The sequence below is a fragment of the Gorilla gorilla genome, chromosome 14 (assembly GCF_029281585.2).
Source record: "Gorilla gorilla gorilla isolate KB3781 chromosome 14, NHGRI_mGorGor1-v2.1_pri, whole genome shotgun sequence".
Lineage (NCBI taxonomy): Eukaryota > Metazoa > Chordata > Mammalia > Primates > Hominidae > Gorilla > Gorilla gorilla.
In genome coordinates this window covers 39,253,004-39,272,019 of record NC_073238.2, presented here as the reverse complement: position 1 = coordinate 39,272,019, position 19,016 = coordinate 39,253,004, and the positions used below count along the sequence as shown (strand labels likewise).

At 41.8% G+C, this 19,016-nt stretch overlaps 1 pseudogene; it reads left to right on the top strand.

The window, feature by feature from the left end:
* Positions 1-1,162: 1,162 nt before the first annotated feature.
* Positions 1,163-1,560, top strand: LOC101146238 (large ribosomal subunit protein eL34-like; annotated as a pseudogene).
* Positions 1,561-19,016: the final 17,456 nt, after the last annotated feature.

Below are 19,016 nucleotides of genomic sequence, written 5' to 3'. Positions count from 1 at the left end.
AATATTATTAAACTATGTCAAATATTTAAACACTGTTTTGTAAAATACAAGCTGAAGTGTTTGAACAACGTTTCCTCATTTGCACATTTATGCGCCAGTGAATTGCTGGTTGACATATTCACAGGTTTAAGCATATGGCATCTGGTTCATTTCATATATGGTTGGTTTCATCACACTGAATTCTGTTGTCACTTACATTAAGTCCCCAAAAGACCTTTTCATGAAATGTTAAGGAGAGATCATGAAATAATGAAATCAGATAAATAAACAATTGAATCTGGTGAATCCAACCAGAATTAAAATTTGACATATTAGGGTCGAGTTTGTACTATTTTGAGTGATAGTAACATATTATGGAATGAGACATAAACAAGATGCATTCCTAATTATATGTGTCTGTGTGTGTGTGTGTGTGTGTGTGTGTGTGTGTGTGTGTTGTATAAACTCTGGACAAAAAAAAGTTTTCTTAAAGAACTATTTGAAGGCAAATAGTTCTTCAGTTAAATAGTTCTTCAAATAGTTAAGAAACTATTTAATAAATAGTCCTTCTTTAAATAGTTCTTCAAACAGTTAAGAAACTATTTGAAGTTTCTTAAAGAACTATCGGAAAGTGGATAAGAACAGGCAGAAACTGGAAGAGTGTCCATCTGTAAGGGATGAGCGTTTTCCAGGTTTTCTGCTGGGGCTGATGTGGAAAGTAGTCTCTCTCACTGCCTTGAGGGCTCAGCGGATGGAGGCGGGATTCCTAAATGGCTGGAAAATGAGGGGGAAAACGCCAGGTTGAAAGGAGCAAGGGTGGGGCGCGGTGGCTCACGCCTGTAATCCCAGCACTTTGCCAGGCCGAGGCCGGCGGATCGTGAGGTCAGGAGATCGAGACCATCCTGGCTAACACGGCTAACACGGTGAAAACCCGTCTCTTCTAAAAATACAAAAATAAAATTAGCCGGGCGTGGTGGCCGGCGCCTGTAGTCCCAGCTACTCAGAAGCTGAGACGGGAGAATGGCGTGAACCCGGGAGGCGGAGGTTGCAGTGAGCCGAGACTGCGCCACTGCACTCCAGCCTGGGCGACAGACAGAGTGAGACTCCATCCCCAGCCAAAAAAAAAAAAAAAAAAAAACGAGCAAGGGAGCGCTTCCGGGAACGTTGTCTGCAGGCACTCAGAATGGTCCAGCGTTTGGCCTACTATCGTAGGCTTTCCTACAATACAGCCTCTAACAAAACTAGGCTGCCCCGAACCCCTGATAATGGAGTTGTGTACTTTTATACCAAGAAGGTTGGGAAAGCACCAAAATCTGCATGTAGCGTGTGCCCAGGCAGACTTTGAGGGGTTCGTGCTGTAAGACCTAAAGTTCTTAGGAGATTGTCCAAAACAAAGAAACATGTCCGCAGGGCCTGTGGTGGTTCCATGCGTACTAAATGTGTTCGTGACGGGATCAAGCGTGCTTTCCTTATCGAGGAGCAGAAAATCGTTGTGAAAGTGTTGAAGGCACAAGCACAGAGACAGAAAGCTAAATAAAAAAATGAAACTTTTTTGAATGATAAAAATGAAAAGACTTAAAAAAAAAAAAAAAAGAAAGGAGCAAGGGAGGGGAGCCCTAAAACCTGTGTATAAATTCCCCCAGGTCTTCAACTGACCTCTCAGCTGTGCCTGAGTGGGAGAGAGTCCAGGGAAACTTCCAGAAGGAGCCAGCTGGAGTGCTGAGGAGGACAAGGCGGGAACCAGAAAATAAGATGTAGTAAATCTCAAAAGGTTGACATTTCGGGGAGCACGTTTTCTGACCACAGTGAAATTAAACTAGAAACCGACATCTTGAAAATCTGCAAAAAGCTACAGTGGGCATTATTGGGCAATTGATGAGCTTTGATTATGGGCTGAGGATTAAGGTAATAATATTGTATCAGTGTTAAGTCTCTGGATTTTGATAATTACACTGTGGTCATGTACAAGATGGTCTTTGTTTTTGAGCATTCAGAGGTAAAATAGCACAGTCTGTAGGGGGAGGGACAGGGAGAGAGAAGGGAGGAGGAGGAAGAGAGAGGAGTGAAAAAGCAAATGGCATAAAATGTTAAACAATTGTTGAATCTGGATAAACAGTATATAGTACAATATAGGTACTATATTTGCAACTTATGTGAAATTTTAAAATTATATCAAAATCTACCCTTTAAAAAAAAAGAAAAAAAGAAAACCTAACTTGCGTCCTATTTTGCTTCTATTTACTTCTGGAATTGTCTGTATAGGAGATAAGAGGCAAGACGTTCCATAGCGCCCCACCCTCACACCCAGCTGGGAGGGGCTGTGAATGGTACCGTGGGGATCGTGGCCAAACAGCAGACAGGAGACAAGTGCTTTGTCACCTAGCGCAGAGGGCAGACCAGGTCCCCACAGCTCCAGCCCCCTCCTGAGCACCATCTCACCATTATTGGGTTACTAAGTGTACGGCAGCAAGGTCCTTGTGCTAAACTGCAAAGCACATCACAGAGCCCAGAGGCAAGGATTAGTGTCTGCTAGACAAATGACCAGCTGCCATTATCATCTTGTTCAAAGTTTAGAAACATCTAGATAGGAAAGGTGAGAGAGCAATTGTCTCTGAATAATGAGTTTTTGTATGGTGGCAGAAGTTGGGGGCGTTCAGAGGAGGTTGAAGAGGGGAGGGAAAGTTGCCACCCACGAAGAACCCTTTAGAGAGCAATATTGACTTCATGATCTGCCCCTGTCTTAGCATTTCCTACACATCCCCCATGCACCACACTCCTCAGACAGGTTCTCTTCTGTCTTTGAAGCAGGCATTAACTCTGTGCACGCTGGTGGTCCTGAAGCACCTCTCTGCCACCTTCCTGTGTTTGGGAGAATTCCCCCTCCTGTGTCTCAGTGGGAGGCAGGGACTGACTCCCACAGCAGAAGATAAAAATGCCAGGGAATTGCTTCCTTAGCCTTCCTTGCAGTGTAAGGTGGGATGTGAGGCAGCCAATCAGAGGCATTTGCCCAGAGTCCCAGGGACCCCCAAGGACCTCTCTCGGGCAGCTGGCACAGTGACAGGCCATGGAGACCCTGGGTCAGCCGTACAGGTGCAGCGCCCAGCAACTAGAACCCTCAGCGACTGCAGCAGCAGCATCCCTGAGGACCGGTCACGGGCATGGTTCCCACACACCCAGCCACTCTGCGACTTGCCAGACATCATGTGTACAATCCAGTGACATTAAATACTTTTTCAGTGTTGTGCAGTCATCACCACTATCTAGTTCTAGAACTTCACCACCCAAATGGAAACCCCGTACCCAAGAAGCAGTCGCTTTCATTACTCCCTTCCCCACACGGTCCCTTGCAACCACTAGTGCATTCTGTCTCCATGGATTTGCTTTTTCTGGATGTTTGATATGAATGGAATCATACATTATGTGGTCTGATTTTTTCTTTGAATGTTTTCAAGGCGTGTTGTACCATGTATCAGAGCTTCAGTCCTTTCTACGGCCAAACAATATCCCATTGCTTGGATATATTACATTTTGTTTACCCATTCATTTGTTGATGGACAGTGGGTTGTGTGCAGGTTTTGGCGATTGTGAATAGAGCTGCTATGAATATTCATGTACTAGTTTTTGTTTGGAGATCTACTTTCCATTCTTTCAAGTATAGACCTAGGAATGGAATTGCTGGGTCATGTAGTGGTTCTATGTTTAACTTGAGGAGGAGCTGCCAAGCTATTTTTCCCAGTATCCTTTTAATACATTATTTTCTCCTTCATATAAACAGAGTATATTTCTGTTATTTGCAACTAGGAACCCTGACTGATATCTTATTCTCACCTTACTGATGGGAAACCTGAGGCTCAGGGATGACTGAGTGGTTTGTCCAAAGCTCCTGGCTGGATCCAGGCTACAAATCCCTTACCAGTTTGCTGCTGAGACTCTAGGACAGTGAGATTCCCTTTGCATCTTAACTCCTGCATAAATAATACGGTGTGGTGGTTCCCAACAGGGGTCCCTGGAGGCCAAGGGCGCTGTGAATTATTGACCAGGGTCTGGGAGCTATTTTGAATATTTCACTAAGTGTAATGGAAAACCTCCACTTTCACACAGTAAAGCTGTTCAGGCTATCTAAAATGCCAAGTTTCTTTGCTTTTGGCAGAAATTAAATCAACTCATGGTGATAATAAGGGTTATTGCCTGCTGATCAGAGACTCTGGCTGGCAGTTATGTATATCTTTGGTTAATTTCAAAAACGGGAAAATGAATATGTTATTACTTAATAAATGCAGTGTTTGGTGAATGAAACTCTTCTTCTTCTTCTTTTTTTTTTTTTTTTTTTGAGACAGAGTCTCGCTCTGTCACCCAGGCTGGAGTGCAGTGGTGCAATCTCGGCTCACTGCAAACTCCGCCTCCCAGGTTCATGCCATTCTCCTGCCTTAGCCTCCCGAATAGCTGGGACTACAGGTGCCCACCACCATGCCTGGCTAATTTTTTTGTATTTTTAGTAGAGATGGGGTTTCACTGTTTAGCCAGGATGGTCTCGATCTCCTGACCTTGTGATCTGCCCGCCTCGGCCTCCCAAAGTGCTGGGATTACAAGTGTGAGCCACTGTGCCCGGCCATCTTTTAAAACATGGGGTCCACAGGGAGATAAATCAGACATGAGTATCTTGGTGATAAGAAAGTCATCAAAGCATTGAGAACATGTCCTTGGCTGTCTCCTGGGGCTCTGGGTCTGAGAGTCTTGATTCTGCCGCTGACAGCTCAAATCTTGTGCAAGTGACCATGGGTGTCCCCTTCTCTGCCACAGAGGGGCAGACTTACCATTGCTAAGCTTCCTTCCAGCTGTGGTGTCTTGTAATTCTAACCCACCTATGAAGGGAGGCAGCGATGAAGAGGGGAGATAATTCATCTTTTCTAGATGGCTGTGGGGCGGTTTCCCAGGGAAGCCAGAAGCTGAGCTGCCTGCAGGACACAGCAGTGACCAGAGATGGGAGGTCCTGCGCACACCCCAGACTCTCTCTCCAGATCCCTTCTCCTGCTGTATCTTCTGGCTTGCAGATGGCCACTTTCCTTCACCCCTCACCTCTGCCCTCACCCACGTCCCACCAGGCCATTGCCAGGCCCTTTCTGTCTCTGGAGTTCTGTCCTCTGGATCAACATCTCTCTGTCCCCAGGCTGTCTCCCACAAGGTCCCCAGCCGGGCTCTGAGCCTCAGGCTGGGCTCCTGAGCATTCACCATCTGCTTCCCTGGCCGGCATCACAGAACCCCAATATCTTTGTTTTGTCTTTGCTAACAGTGGTGTGGTCACATCACACCTTACTTGGTGTAAGGTAAGCTAGAAAGGTAAGGTGTCGTGAAGCAGCCGTGACACCTGCCCTTCCAGCACACCTCTCACCATCCTTCCTAAAGCCTGTACCAGCCGCAGGGAGCCACATGCGGCCTCCCAGATGGCCAGGCTGTTCCCGACCTCCAAGCGTTTGGGTCATCCCTAATTGCTTTCTTGACATTTAGCTTGAAAGAGTGACAAAGTGACATTTTAGCTCCTGGTGATACATATTGGTCCTGACAACAAATACAGTCAGCCCCAGTGGGCTTCTGTGTGATTTTGAACCAGCCCCTCCACCTCTCTGGGTGCTGAATACGCTCATCACCTAAAAGAACATTTACCGTCTACCTAACCATCAGCTATGGACATAATTAACGTTTGTAAAGAGCCTAATAACATTCAAAGGAATGGTGCCCAGCAGTGAGTAAACAGCTCCGTGAAGTGCCAGCTCTGGAGGGCAGTCTTGCATGTCATGAATACCAATGTCTTTGACTGATGAACCCACAAACAGGCATTCATCAGTCAAAGACAATGGTCTGTGAACTCTTGCAGTTCATGCCTTGTGTGGGCATCACACCTGAGATTTACTGTTTAATGGGTCTATTTAATATCTATCCAGACATAGCGTCAGATCCCACAGGGGGAGGGCTCAGTCTCCAAGGGTGCCCCTCAGCCCTCAGACACCAGTCACAGGGCCAGGCCTCCAGAGCTTCTGACCCATTGGCTTCAAGTTGGGGTTCCTACAACTCCCACTTTGTGTTTGATTAATTTGCTGGAGCGACTCACAGAACTCAGGGAAACATGTTTACCAGTTTATTTTAAAGAATGTCGCAAAGGATGCAGATAAAGAGATGCACAGGACGAGATATGGGGGAAGGTGCCGGGAGCTTCAGTGCCCTCCCTGGGTGCGCCACCCTCCAGGAACCTCCATGGGTTCAGGTATCTGGAAGCTCCCAGAGCCTGTCCTCGTGGGTTTTTATGGAGGCTCCGATGCAAGGGCATGCTTGACAACCATGCGGAAATGTTACTGGACAGAAAGCAGATGACCTAAACCCAGCAAGGCTGGCCTGCTCAGACTTTTCTTGGCCTCTCTAAGCAGCATTCCTTCTCCTAGGGTATGGGGACCTTATGTGGAATGAGGGTTTTTTGATCCACAAATAGATTAGCATCCCACTGTGGGCAGGTGAAAGAAAAACCGGAGAAGGTCAGAGAGAGAGATTCTGTTTCCTGAGTCCTAAAGCACCCCAGCATTCTAACAAGGAATGTAGGCATTGGGAGCCAGGAGCCTGGACAAAATCCAATACGCATATCCTAACACCACAGGCCTTCTGCAATGCGACATTTTTCCAGACACTTCCCAGACCTCACAATCCCTTCCGTCTTCCTTTCATTGTTGACTTCTTGGGCCTGATGCTAGCAGTTTTTGCACACACTGTGCCATTTAATTCTTAACATCAGCCCAGTGTCCCAACCTGCAGGTGTGGCTCAGGGAGCTTAGCAGGTGCTCAGGACACTGTATTTGAACTTGAACTTCCCGACTCCAAAGTCCAAACTCTTCACTACTTTGCTAGTCTTCTTGTGTTCATCTTGAAAATGTGCTTGAGGCAACCCTATTAAACAGCGTTTCTCAGGTCTGTTGCCCACACATGGCACAAACTGCCAGAGCTCACAGGCCCTCTCCTGGCCTGGAGTGAGTCCCCAGCAAACCCTAGATAGAGCCTGCTGGGAGTGCAGGCATGGAAAAGGCCAGGCAGCGGGGTGCTCTGTCCCAGGATGGAACAGCATAGCCGAACCACGTTAGAGCCAGTCAGCCCCGAGGCATGAGGCAGGGAGGCTGGGCTTGTTTAACTTTCTCTCTTCCAAGGTTCTGTGGTGCCTGTCTGTAGGGGACAGAGAAGCTCTGTGAGCTCATTGTCCCTGTCCTATTAAAAGATCCTGCAGACGGTGCTGCCTGGGCATGGGGGTGATTAAGGCACAGTGACAGCAGGTTGGCCTGCTGCCCTGGCCAGGGAGCGGTGCTTTGCCAGGCATTGTTTCCTTCATCAAACAGGGCGAACAGGTGGCTGGGCCCAAAGTGCTTCCCTCTGACAGGGGTGCGGCTTCACTCCCATCATCTAGGTCTGAATTAATCCCAGAGCAGCCTTCTCCAGGTGGGCTGGGCAGGAGACAGGTGCATGGGGGGAGGGAGCGGGGGAGGGAAGGAGTGAGAGGAAGGATAAGAGGAACGAAGGGAAAGAGGGAAAGAGGAAGTGCCCTTGCACTGCCCAAGGCCAGTGCTTTGCAGGGTGGGGAAATGAGGGAGGAAGTCATCGAAGATGTTACTCTTATCCAGGCTTCCCTTGGGACCATCAGGATTTCCTTTGCCTGGGTCCCGATGACCTGTGACTGGCTAAGGGGGAACCGCGAAATCCCTCGCAGAACCACGAGCAGCTGCCTCATCAGAGCAGGGAATGTGGACCTGCTGGGCACAGGCAGCCAACGGTGGCCACTTCTTTGCTCCTCCTCCTCCCCACTGAGTAGCAAATTCTTGGGGAATCCAGAAGACATTTTTACCTGTGAGTGCCAAGTGCCTGGGAGCATTTGAGATCTGCTCTTCCTCTCGTCCCAGCTGTCACTGCCCTTCTTTCCTCCAGTGCCGAGGTCATGGGCTGGCAGAGCATGTGGTCTGGACCCTCTGCACATGGACAGGCCCTCCTCAGCTGACTTAGCCTGAACTGGGAGCCAGCAGGCTGGGACACCCCTCTGAGTCTCAGCCATGGATTGTGGGACAGCTCACAGGCTCTCAGCTCAGCTGTCCGACAGTGTGCCTCTCCAGGGTTGCCGAAACACTTGGGGGCATCCAGGTCACATGAAGGCTGAGCATCTCCTGGGGACACTAAACTTGAAGGCCCCCCCTCAGCCTAAACACACCATGAGCCCCCAGTTTACTAGCTATGGTCACTGTCACAGGTAGGCACAGGGGGAGTCATCTGGGATGGGGGGCATGGTCCCTCTGTCTTGGGCACTGTATTAGATTCCTAGAGCTGAGCAACAAGAACAAAACTCAATCTAAAAAAATAATAATAATAAAATAAAAACCAACATCTCCACAATCCCCCCAGTTTTGTCCCCCCAGCCCCTGGTAACCACCATTCTACTCTCTGCTTCTATGAATTTGACTTTTTTAGATTCCACAAATAAGCGAGACATGCAGTATTTGTCTTTCTATGCCTGGCTTATTTCACTTAGCATAATGGTCTCCAGGTTCATCCATATTATCTTGTGACAGGATATTCTCTAAGGCTGAATTGTATGCCTTTATTTATGTATACCACATATTCTTTATTCATTCATCCACTGATGACATTTAGATTGACTCCATAGCTTGGATATTACGAATAATGCTGCAGTGAACACGGGAGTGCAGATTTCATTTCCTTTGGATATATACCCAGAAGTGGAATCTCCAAATCATATGGTAGTTCTATTTTTGTTTTTTTGAGGAATCTCAGTGCTGTTTTCCACAATAACTACTAATTTACATCCACACCAACAGCGTACAAGGGGGTTCCCTTTTCTCTTCATCCTCACCAACTCTTCTTTTGTCTTTTTGTTAGTGAGCATCCTAACAGGTGTGAGGATGTCTCTTTGTGGTTTTTATTTGCTTTTCCCTGATGATTAATGATGTTTAGCATTTTCTCATATAGCTCTTGGCCATTTGTGTGTCTTCCGTTGGGAAATATCTTTTCAGGTTCTTTGCCCATTTTCTAGAGAAGTAACTTGTTCTCTTGCTATTGTGTTGTCTGGGTTCCTTTTTAAAAAAAAAAAAACTGTTAGCCTATTATCGAATGTATGCTTTGTAGATATTTCTCCCGTTCTGTAGGTTCTCTCTTTACTCTATAAATGTTTCCTTCGCTGTGCAAAAGCATTTTAGTTTGATACAGTATCATTTGTCTACTTTTTCTTTTGTTGCCTATGCTTTTCAGTCATATCCAAAAATATCTTGGCCTAGACCAATGTCAAGAAGATTTTCACCTGTGTTTTCTTCTAGTAGTTTTCCAATTTCAGGTTTCACAGTTAAGCATTTACTTTGAGTTGATTTTTGTATATTGGGTGAGATAGGTTGCAATTTCATTCTTCTGAAAGTGGATATTCATTTTCCCCAGTATCATTTATTGAAGAGACTGTCCTTTCCCCATCTTGGATTCTTGGCACCTTTGTCGAACATCAGCTGACTATAAATGCATGGATTTTTTCAGGGCTTTCTATTCTGTTCCATTGGTCTATATGTCTGTTTTTGTTCCAGTAAAATTTAAGGTTGTTCTTAAACTTTGTGAGAACCTTTTAGAGTAAGGGAGCCAACAGAGATGCTATTTCAAAAATTATACTGGAATTTTTATAGTGTAATGATACGAAGAAGTTGACATTGGTGGGGTTAAAATGGGGAAAAAAAGTCATTTGTAAATCCACCCAATTTAAGTTCAATTAGGTTTTCTCTCATTCAGGTTTAGGCTTTAAATAATCATCTAAGCATATTTCACAAATTTTGACAAACACAAATAATTACATTTTTAGTGGGCTCTAAATCAATTTTTATATCAAATTCCAGGAAAACATAACACTGTAAACTGGCTTATATAATTCAGTAAAATCAAGTTTTAGTCTTACTGACTAGTTTCAAGCCCGTTAGTTAATATACAGGTTCTGTGTTTAGCTGTATATTAGTTAATATACAGGTTCTGTGTTTAGCTCTACAGGTTGGAATATTGTGTATAAACTGGCAATTTACAATACCATAGTTAAGAATATAGAGGTTGAATCATTTGAAATTGCCAGTTTTTAACCATCTTTTGCTTTAAAAATGGCCATTTCACATTGCCCAACCTAAAATGTTATTATTAAAGAGTTAGCATCAGTTTTCTATTAACTAATGCTAATTCCTTGCTTGAAGGAAAACATTCATTTCAAATTTGACTTTTTTCTTTTTTGCTGAGGGGGGGTTTACATTATTCTGTGTTCACATAATATTTTGCTGATTTTGTTAAAGGTTGTTTAGAGGGCTAATATTCAGCTGGTATGTACCAGAGCAGCCTCTTTTTTATGTGTTCATTCATATTAGTCTTGCTGTCTTCTGGTTGGTTGCTGCCTGCAGGTTACCAGTAGTATCATGATAGTAAAAATATTTTATATCGATTTATAGGAGTTCTTTAAAGAATCTGAATGCCAATTTTTCTTAGTATTGCAATTATATTCTCCCCACATGTTGCCTTTTAAATTTGATTGTGATTTATTCTGTTGTACAAAAGTTTATAAATTTTTGTTTTGTTTTGAGACATGATCTCGCTGTGTCACTCAGGCTGGAGTGCAGTGGCACGATCTGGGCTCATTGCAGCCTGAACCTCCCGGGGCTCAAGCAATCCTCCCATCTCAGCCCCTCTGAGTAAGTGGGACTACAGGTGAGCATCACCATGCCTGGCTAATTTTTGTATTTTTTATAGAGACAGGGTCTCACTGTGTTGCCCAGACTGGTCTCGAACTCCTGGACTCAAGTGATCCACCCACCTCAGCTTCCCAAAGTGCTGGGATTACAGGCATGAGCCATCATGCCCGGAGAGAAGTTTGTAATACTGAATATAGTAAAATTTGTTTATCTATGTGTGTGTATGTATTTCATGCTTTTCTGTCGTGTTTATGAAATTCACCCCTATACTGATGTAGTAAAGATATTCCACATTTCTTCAAAAATATTCAAGTTCCATTTTTAATATTTGGGTCTTTAATCTAGTTGGAAGTTGGGGGAAGTGTTTTTTTCATATAGATAGCCAATTGTCTTAACATCATCAAATGCATGCTAATTTGTTCTCCATTAATTTTTAGTCCCTCTCAGTAATATACCAAGTTTCTATAAATATTCAAAACTGTTCCTAAGTTCTCTCTACCACACTTTTGTAATTATTGTAGCTTTATAATATGGTTTGATAAAGACAGAATTGTCTTGCTCTTCTTGGAACTTAATTATTACATTCAATTTTAAAATCATTTTGTGAAGTGCCATAATAAAACACTTTTAGGATTTTTATTGGAACTACATTGAATTTATAGATTAACTTGAGAGAACTGACAACTTTGCGATATTGAGTTGTACATGTGAATCATCTTGTTCATTCTTTAATAATATTTTACACTTTTTTTCATTATGTCTTTGCACATCTTTTCAAAAATTCATTCCTACACAAATTGTGACTGAAAATGGAATCTCTTTTTTTCTATTACATTTGGGTTGTTTCCAATTTTTATTGTGATAAATTATGTTTTTTGTTTTGAGATAAGGTCTCACTCTGTCACCCAGGCTGGAGTGCAGTGGCATGATCTCAGTTCATTGCAACCTCCACTTCCTGGGTTCAAGCAATTCTCATGCCTGAGCCTCCCGAATAGCTGGGATTACAGGCGTCCACCACCACACCCAGCTAATTTTGTATTTTTAATAGCGATGGGGTTTTGCCATGTTGTCCAGGATGGTCTCAAATGCCTGACCTCAAGTGATGTGCCTGCCTCTGCCTCCCAAAGTGCTGGGATTACAGTCATGAGCCACTGCGCCTAGCCCAATAATACTGCTTTTAAAAATACACGTTTCTTGTTGCACATGTGGCCACATTTTTGTTGAGTGTATACCTCAGACTAAAATTGTTCTGTCTTAGGGTAATGAATCTTGAACTTTACCTGATAATGTCACCTGTTTTCTAAAACAGTTGTACCAATTTTTACTCCACAGGTATTGTACACTTCAAGCATTCCATATCTTCCCCAATACTTGCAATTCTGGGTATTTTTATTTTTAGCCTTTGGGTGTTTGTGTGATGGCATCTTATGGTGGTGATCATTTGCATTTCTATAATTACGAATAAGATTGAGGAAGTTTCTTAAGATTATTAAGTATTTGGATATCCTTTTTTGTAAAGTAACTTTTTAATTTTCTTAACCATTTTTCTCCTGGATTATTCATCTTTTTTCTCCTGATTGTAGGAGTTCTTTATGTATTCTGATTTCAATTCTGTTATTGGTCATAAATGTATTTCAAGAAAGCTTTTCTGCTCTGTGATTTGCCTTTTCTCTCTCTCAGGAGTATCTTCTGGTTAACAGAAGTTCTTAGTTGTCTTACCATCATAGGTATCATGCTTTCCCTTTATAAAGTTTGTGTTTTTGTGTCCCGATTAAGACAATTTTCCTTGAGTTTAAAGGACACTTTACTACTGTATTTTCTTCTAGAAGGTCCATTCCTTTTAAAATTGATTTATGTGTGTGGTGTGAGGAAGGCATCATGTTTCATCTTTTTCCATGTATGGCTATCCAGTTATTCCAGCACACTGGTTCAGAAGATTTTCATTTCTTTACTACCCTGAAGAACATGAATCTGTTTCTGACCTTTCTATTCTGTTCATTGATTTTTCATCTGTGTGCCAATAGCACAACTATCTTACTGTAGCTTTCTAATACGTCCTCATCATCTTTTTCTTTTTCACAATTGTTTGGGTATTTTAGGTCATCTATATTTCCATATAAATTTGGGAATCAACTAGTCAAATTACACACACTGGATAGAAATTTGTTTGGAATTGCGTTGAATTTATAGACTTGGGAGAATTGAATCTTTACAATATTGACTCATCCAACTCATGAAGAGAGGTATTCTCTCATTTAGTTAGGTCCTCTTCAATTTCTCTTTACAATGCTTTCTCATTTTCTGTATAGAAAGCTTGCATATTTTTGGTGAGATTTATTCTTAGATGTTTTTGTGGTTATTTAAATGATATCCCTTTAAAATGTTTATTTTCTACATGTTTTTTATTGTTTTAAATGCAGTTCATTTTATTTATTAATCTTGCAATTAGCAACGTTCATAAACTCACTTTTCTTTTTTTTTTTTTTTTTTTTTGAGGTAGGGTCTCATTCTGTCACCCAGGCTGGAGTGCAGTGGCATGATCACGGCTCAGTACAGCCTCAACCTCCCTGGGATTCAGGTGATCCACCTATATCAGCCTCTTGAGTAGCTAGCACTGCAGGCAGGTGCCACCATGCCCAGCTAATTTTTTGATTTTTTTGTAGAGATGGGGTTTCGCTATGTTGCCCAGGTCGGTCTCAAACTCCTGCGCTCAAGTGATGTGCCAGCCTCAGCCTCCACCTCCCAAAGTGCTAGGACTGCAGGCCTGAGTCACCGTGCCCAGCCTAAACTCACTTATTCGTTCTACTAATTTATCTATAGATTCTTTTGGATTTTATGGTACATTATTACATCATATGAAAATAATAAATTGTATTTTTTCCATTTCAGTCGTTTATCTCCCCTAGCACTGGCTAGAACCTTCAGTACAGTGTAGAATTAGAAGTGGCAATAGCAGCCGTGAACATACAGTTCCATTCTCCAGGGAAAGGCTTTCAACATCTCTCCAATTGCTTTACGATTCTGTGTGTGTGTGTATGTGTCTGTGTGTGTGTGTGTGTGTGTGTGTGTATTAGCTATCATTTATCGATTAAGAAATCCCTTGGCTGGGCGCCATGGCATACACCTGTAATCCCAGTACTTTGGGAGGCCCAGTGGGGGCAGATCACTTGAGGCCAGGAGTTTAAGACCAGCCTAGGCAACATAGTGAAACCCTGTCTCTACTAAAAAATACAAAAATTTGCCAGGTATGGTGGCACATGCCTGTAATGCCAGCTAACTCTGGCTGAGGCACCAGAATCACTTGAACCCAGGAGGCAGAGGTTGCAGTGAGCCAAGATTGCACCACTGCTCTCCAGCCTGGATGACAGAGTGAGACTCTGTCTCAAAAAACGAAACAAAAAAAAAAAAAAGAAAGAAAAAAGAAATTCTTTAGCTTGCTAAGAGTTTTTTTTTTTAAATCATGAATGCATGTTGAATTCTTAAAGATTTTTCTGAATTTTTGAGATGATAATTTTTCTACTTTATCCTATAAATAAATGTGGTTAATTACATTGATTAAGTGGTAAACCAACATATTTCTGGAATAAACATAATTTAGTTGTGCTGTATTATTTTGTTAAATACTTATTAAATTATTTTATTATTAAATTGCCAGATTCTGTTTGTTAATATTTTGTTTAGGATTTTCAAATTCATGTCATCTGGGCGACTGGTTATAATTTTCCTTTCTGATAGTTTTTTCAAATCTTGGCTTTGTAAAATGAGTTAGATTTCATTTTCTCTGTTTTTATTCTCTGGGTAAATTTATGCATGCTGATTTTTTTCCTTCTTAAGTGTAAAGTGAAATTCACCAGTGAACGCACATTGGCCTAGAGCTTTCTCTGGAGAGAAGTCTTTAAATTATGGCTCAATTCCATATATAGAATGTTTTTTATAATTTTATTTCTTTTGCCCATTTTGGTAGATTATAGTTTTCCCAGCATTTGTCCATTTAATCTGACTTTGCAAATGTCTTGACATCAAATTGTTCACAATATCATTTTACCATTTTAATGTCTACAGAGGTGTTCCCTTTTTTATTCCTGACATTGCTTTCTTGGTGCCTTCTCCCCTTTTTTTCTTTTGATTAGTCTCACCAGGGATTTATCAATTTTACTAGTCCTTTAAAAGTACCAAATTTTTGGCCTTATTGGTGGTCTCTATTTTTTATTTATTTTTTATTTCATCAATTACTATGATATTTAGTATTTTCTTCTGTACTCCTTGGGTTAATTTGTTCTTTTCCTGACTTCTTGACATGGATAATTCTTAGAGTGTCGACCACTCTCTTTTCTATTTACCATTTAAGGCTACAAGTTTTCCTCTAAGAATTGCTTTAGCTTCATCCCATAAATTTTTATTTGTAGTGTTTTTATTTTACTTAGTTCAAACTATGTTCCAACTTTGTGCTTGTTTTTTTTTTGACCCATGAGTTATGTAGAAGTGTGCTTCCTTATTTCCAAACATATGAGAATTTTGTATTTATCTTTAAATTTTTGATTTCTGATTATATTGTGTTGTGGACACAGAACATACTATGTATTTTTTTCTTTTTTAGTTCTTTGAAATTTGTTTAGATTTGCTTTATGGCCCAGAATTTGGTCGATATTGTCAAATGTTTTCTGTACATTTGAAAAGAACATGTATTATGCATTGTTGAGAACAGCGTTCTATGTACATCTATTTTATTTAACTCTTCAATTTTCCTACTGACATTCTGTTTTCATTCGATTGAATTTTAATAATATAATTCTTTCCTTCTCACCCTCTGTCATTACCTTGGAAGTCATATACTCCTTTTCTATGTTTTTATTAATTACTGTAAAGATTTCAACCTGCATCCTTGATTTAGCTATTAATTTTTGTTTATGTTGAGCCTGCATCTAGAAATCTTCCTAAACTCTCTCATTACATTAAGGAGTTATTCTATAGATTTACTTACTACACTGACTTTCTACACTGGTTAGGCTCTGCAGTATACTGTTAAATGGAAGCAGTGAAGAGAGGGCATTTTTGTTTAATGCCAGGCTTTAAAGAAAATGCTGTCAATATTATGTCATTAATATGATGTTCCTGGTAGGTATTTTGGTAGATTCTCTTTGTTGAGTTAAGGAAGTTTCCTAGTTGTTGTTAATTTTTAAAGTCACAGGTGCAGGCTGAATTTTAGTGAATGCTTTTTCCTGCATTACTTGAGATAATTGTAAGGTGTGTCTTCTTTAATCAATGAATATGATAAATTTCATTAACATAGATTTCTGATATAGGATGATTCTTGTGTTTTCTATTGTTTGTTTTTTAATGGGCAAAAGACTTTTATTCTTTTTGAGCTTAGATTTTTGGTATAATTTAACTTTTAGATTTGGAAGTACATACGCAGGTTTATTGGTAATATTGTGTGATGCTGAGGTTTGGGGTGTGATTGATCGCATCACCCAGGTACTGAGCACAGGACCCAATAGTTAGTTTTTCACCCTCTGCCCTTTTCTGCTGTGCCCCCTCTAGAACTCCCCAGGGTCCATTATTGCCACCTTGATGTCCATGAGCACCCATTGTTTAGCTTTCACTTATGAGTGAGAACATATGGTATTTGGTTTTTTGTTCCTGTATTAATTTGCTCAGGATAATGACTTCCAGCTGCATCCATGATGCTGCAAAGGAAATGATTTCTTTTTTTTTTTCTGAGATGGAGTTTCGCTCTTCTTGCCCAGGCTGGAGTCCAGTGGTGCAATCTTGGCTCACTGCAACCTCCACCTCCCAGGTTCAAGTGATTCTCCTGCCTCATCCTCCCAAGTAGCTGGGATTACAAGTGCCTGCCACAACGCCCAGCTAATTTTTGTATTTTTAGTAGAGATGGGGTTTCACCAAGTTGGCCAGGCTGCTCTCGAACTCCTGACCTCAGGTGATCTAACCACCTCAGCCTCCCAAAGTGCTGGGATTACAGGAATGAGCCACCGCGCCCAGCCTGTTTTTTTTTTTGTTTGTTTGTTTTTTGAGATGGAGTCTTGCTCTGTCACCCACGCTGGAATGCAGTGGTGGAATCTCGGTCACTGCAACCTCCGCCTCCTGGGTTCAAGTGATTCCCCCACGTCAGCCTTCTGAGTCACTGGGATTACAGGTATGTGCCGCCACGCCTGGCTAATTTTTGTATTTTTAGTAAAGACGGAGTTTCATTATGTTGGCCAGGCTGGTCTTGAACTCCTGACCTCAAGTGATCTGCCTGCCTTGGCCTCCCAAAGTGCTGGGATTACAGATGTGAGCCACTGCACCTGGCCCATGGCTCTATTTTGAAGTATGTTCCTTTGATTCCTAGTTTCTTGAGTGGTTTTTTTAATCAAGAAAGATGTTGGATTTTATCAAAAGCTTTTTTTTTTCTGCATCTGTTGAGATGATCATGTGGTTTCTGTTTAATTCTGTTTGTGTGGTGAATCACATTTATTGTTTTGCATATGCTGAACCTTGTATCCTTGGAATGAAGCTTACTTGATCGTGAACTTTTTGATGTGCTGTTGGATTTGGTTCGCCAGTATTTTGTTAAGGATTTTCGTGGCTGTCTTCATCATTGAGATTACCCTTTAGTTTTCTTTTTTTATTGTGTCTTTGCCAGGTTTTGGTTTCAGGGTGGTGCAGGATTCATGGAATGAATTAGGGAAGAGTCCCTCCTCAATTTTTTGGAATAGTTTCGGTAGAACTGGTACTAGTTCTTCTTTGTATAGTTGATAGAATTCAGCTGTGAGTACATCTGATCTGGGCTTTCTTGGTTCGTAGGTGTTTTTTTTTTTCAAGACTGAGTCTTACTCTCTTGTCCAGGCTGGAGTGCAGCGGCATGATCTCGGCTCACTGCAACCTCCGCCTCCTGGGTTCAAGCAATTCTCCTGCCTCAGCCTCCCGAGTAGCTAGGATTACAGGCACCTGCCACCACACCAGGCTAATTTTTGTATTTTTAGTAGCAATGGGTTTTCACCATATTGGCCAGGCTGTCTCGAACTCCTGACCTAATGATCCGCCCACCCACCTCAGCTTCCCAAAATGCTGGGAGTTCTTTAGGTTTCTATTAGGTCCAATTGGTCAAGTGTTGAATTTAAGTCCAGAATTTCTTTGTTGGTTTTCCGTCTTTATGATCTGTGTAATGTTATCAGTGAGGTGTTGAAGTCCCCTGACTATTGTTGTGTGGCTAAGTCTTTTCATAGGTCTAGAAGTATCTGTTTTATTAACCTGGGTGAGCCAATGTTGGGTGCATATATATTTAGGATAGTTAAGGCTTCTTGTTGAATTGAACTCCATATCATTATGTAATGCTCTTCTTTGTCCTTTTTTACTATTGTTGGTTTAAAGCTTGTTTTATCTGTTTTAGGAATAGTGACCCCTGCTCTTTTTTGTGTTTTGTTTGTGTGACAGATCTTTCTTCAACCCTTTACTTTGAACCTATTGGTGTTGTTACATGTGAGATGGGTCTTTTGAAGACAGCAGACAGATGGGTTTTGTTTTTTTAATCCAACTTGCCACTCTGTGACTTTTCTTTCTTTCTTTCTTTCTTTCTTTTTTTTTCAGAATCTCACTCTGTCATCAGGCTAGAGTGCCGTGGCATGATATTGGCTCACTGCAACCTCTGACTCCCAGGTTCAAGTGATTCTCCTGCCTCAGCCTCCTGAGTAGCTGGGATTATAGGCATGTGCCATCACACCCGGCTAATTTTTATGTTTTTAGTAGAGACAGGGTTTCACCACATTGGCCAGGTTGGTCTCGATCTCCTGACCTCGTAATCTGCCAACCTTGGCCTCCCAAAATGCTGGGATTACAGGAATAGCCACCGCACCCAGCCCACTCTGTGACTTTTAAGTGGTGTGTTTACATTCAAGGTTACTATTGACATGTGAGCTTTTCACCCTATCATGGAATTGTTAGCTGGTTTTTTTGTACTTTCTATTGTGTGGTTGTTCTATAGGGTCTGTGAGCTGTGTACTTAAGTGTGTTTTTATGATAGCAGGTATCATTCTTTCATTTCCATGTTTAGAACTCCCTTAGGTGTCTCTTGTAAGACTGGTCTAGTGGTAATGAACTCTCTTGGCATTTGCTTCTCTAGAAAAATGTTTTTATTTCTCCTTCACTCATGAAGCTTAGTTCGGCAGGATATGAATCTTTTGATTATAATTTATTTTCTTCAAGAATTCTGAAAATAGATACCTCAATCTCTCCTGGCTTGTAAGGTTTCTGCTGAGAAGTCTGCTGTTATCCTGATGGGGCTACCTTTGTATGTGATCT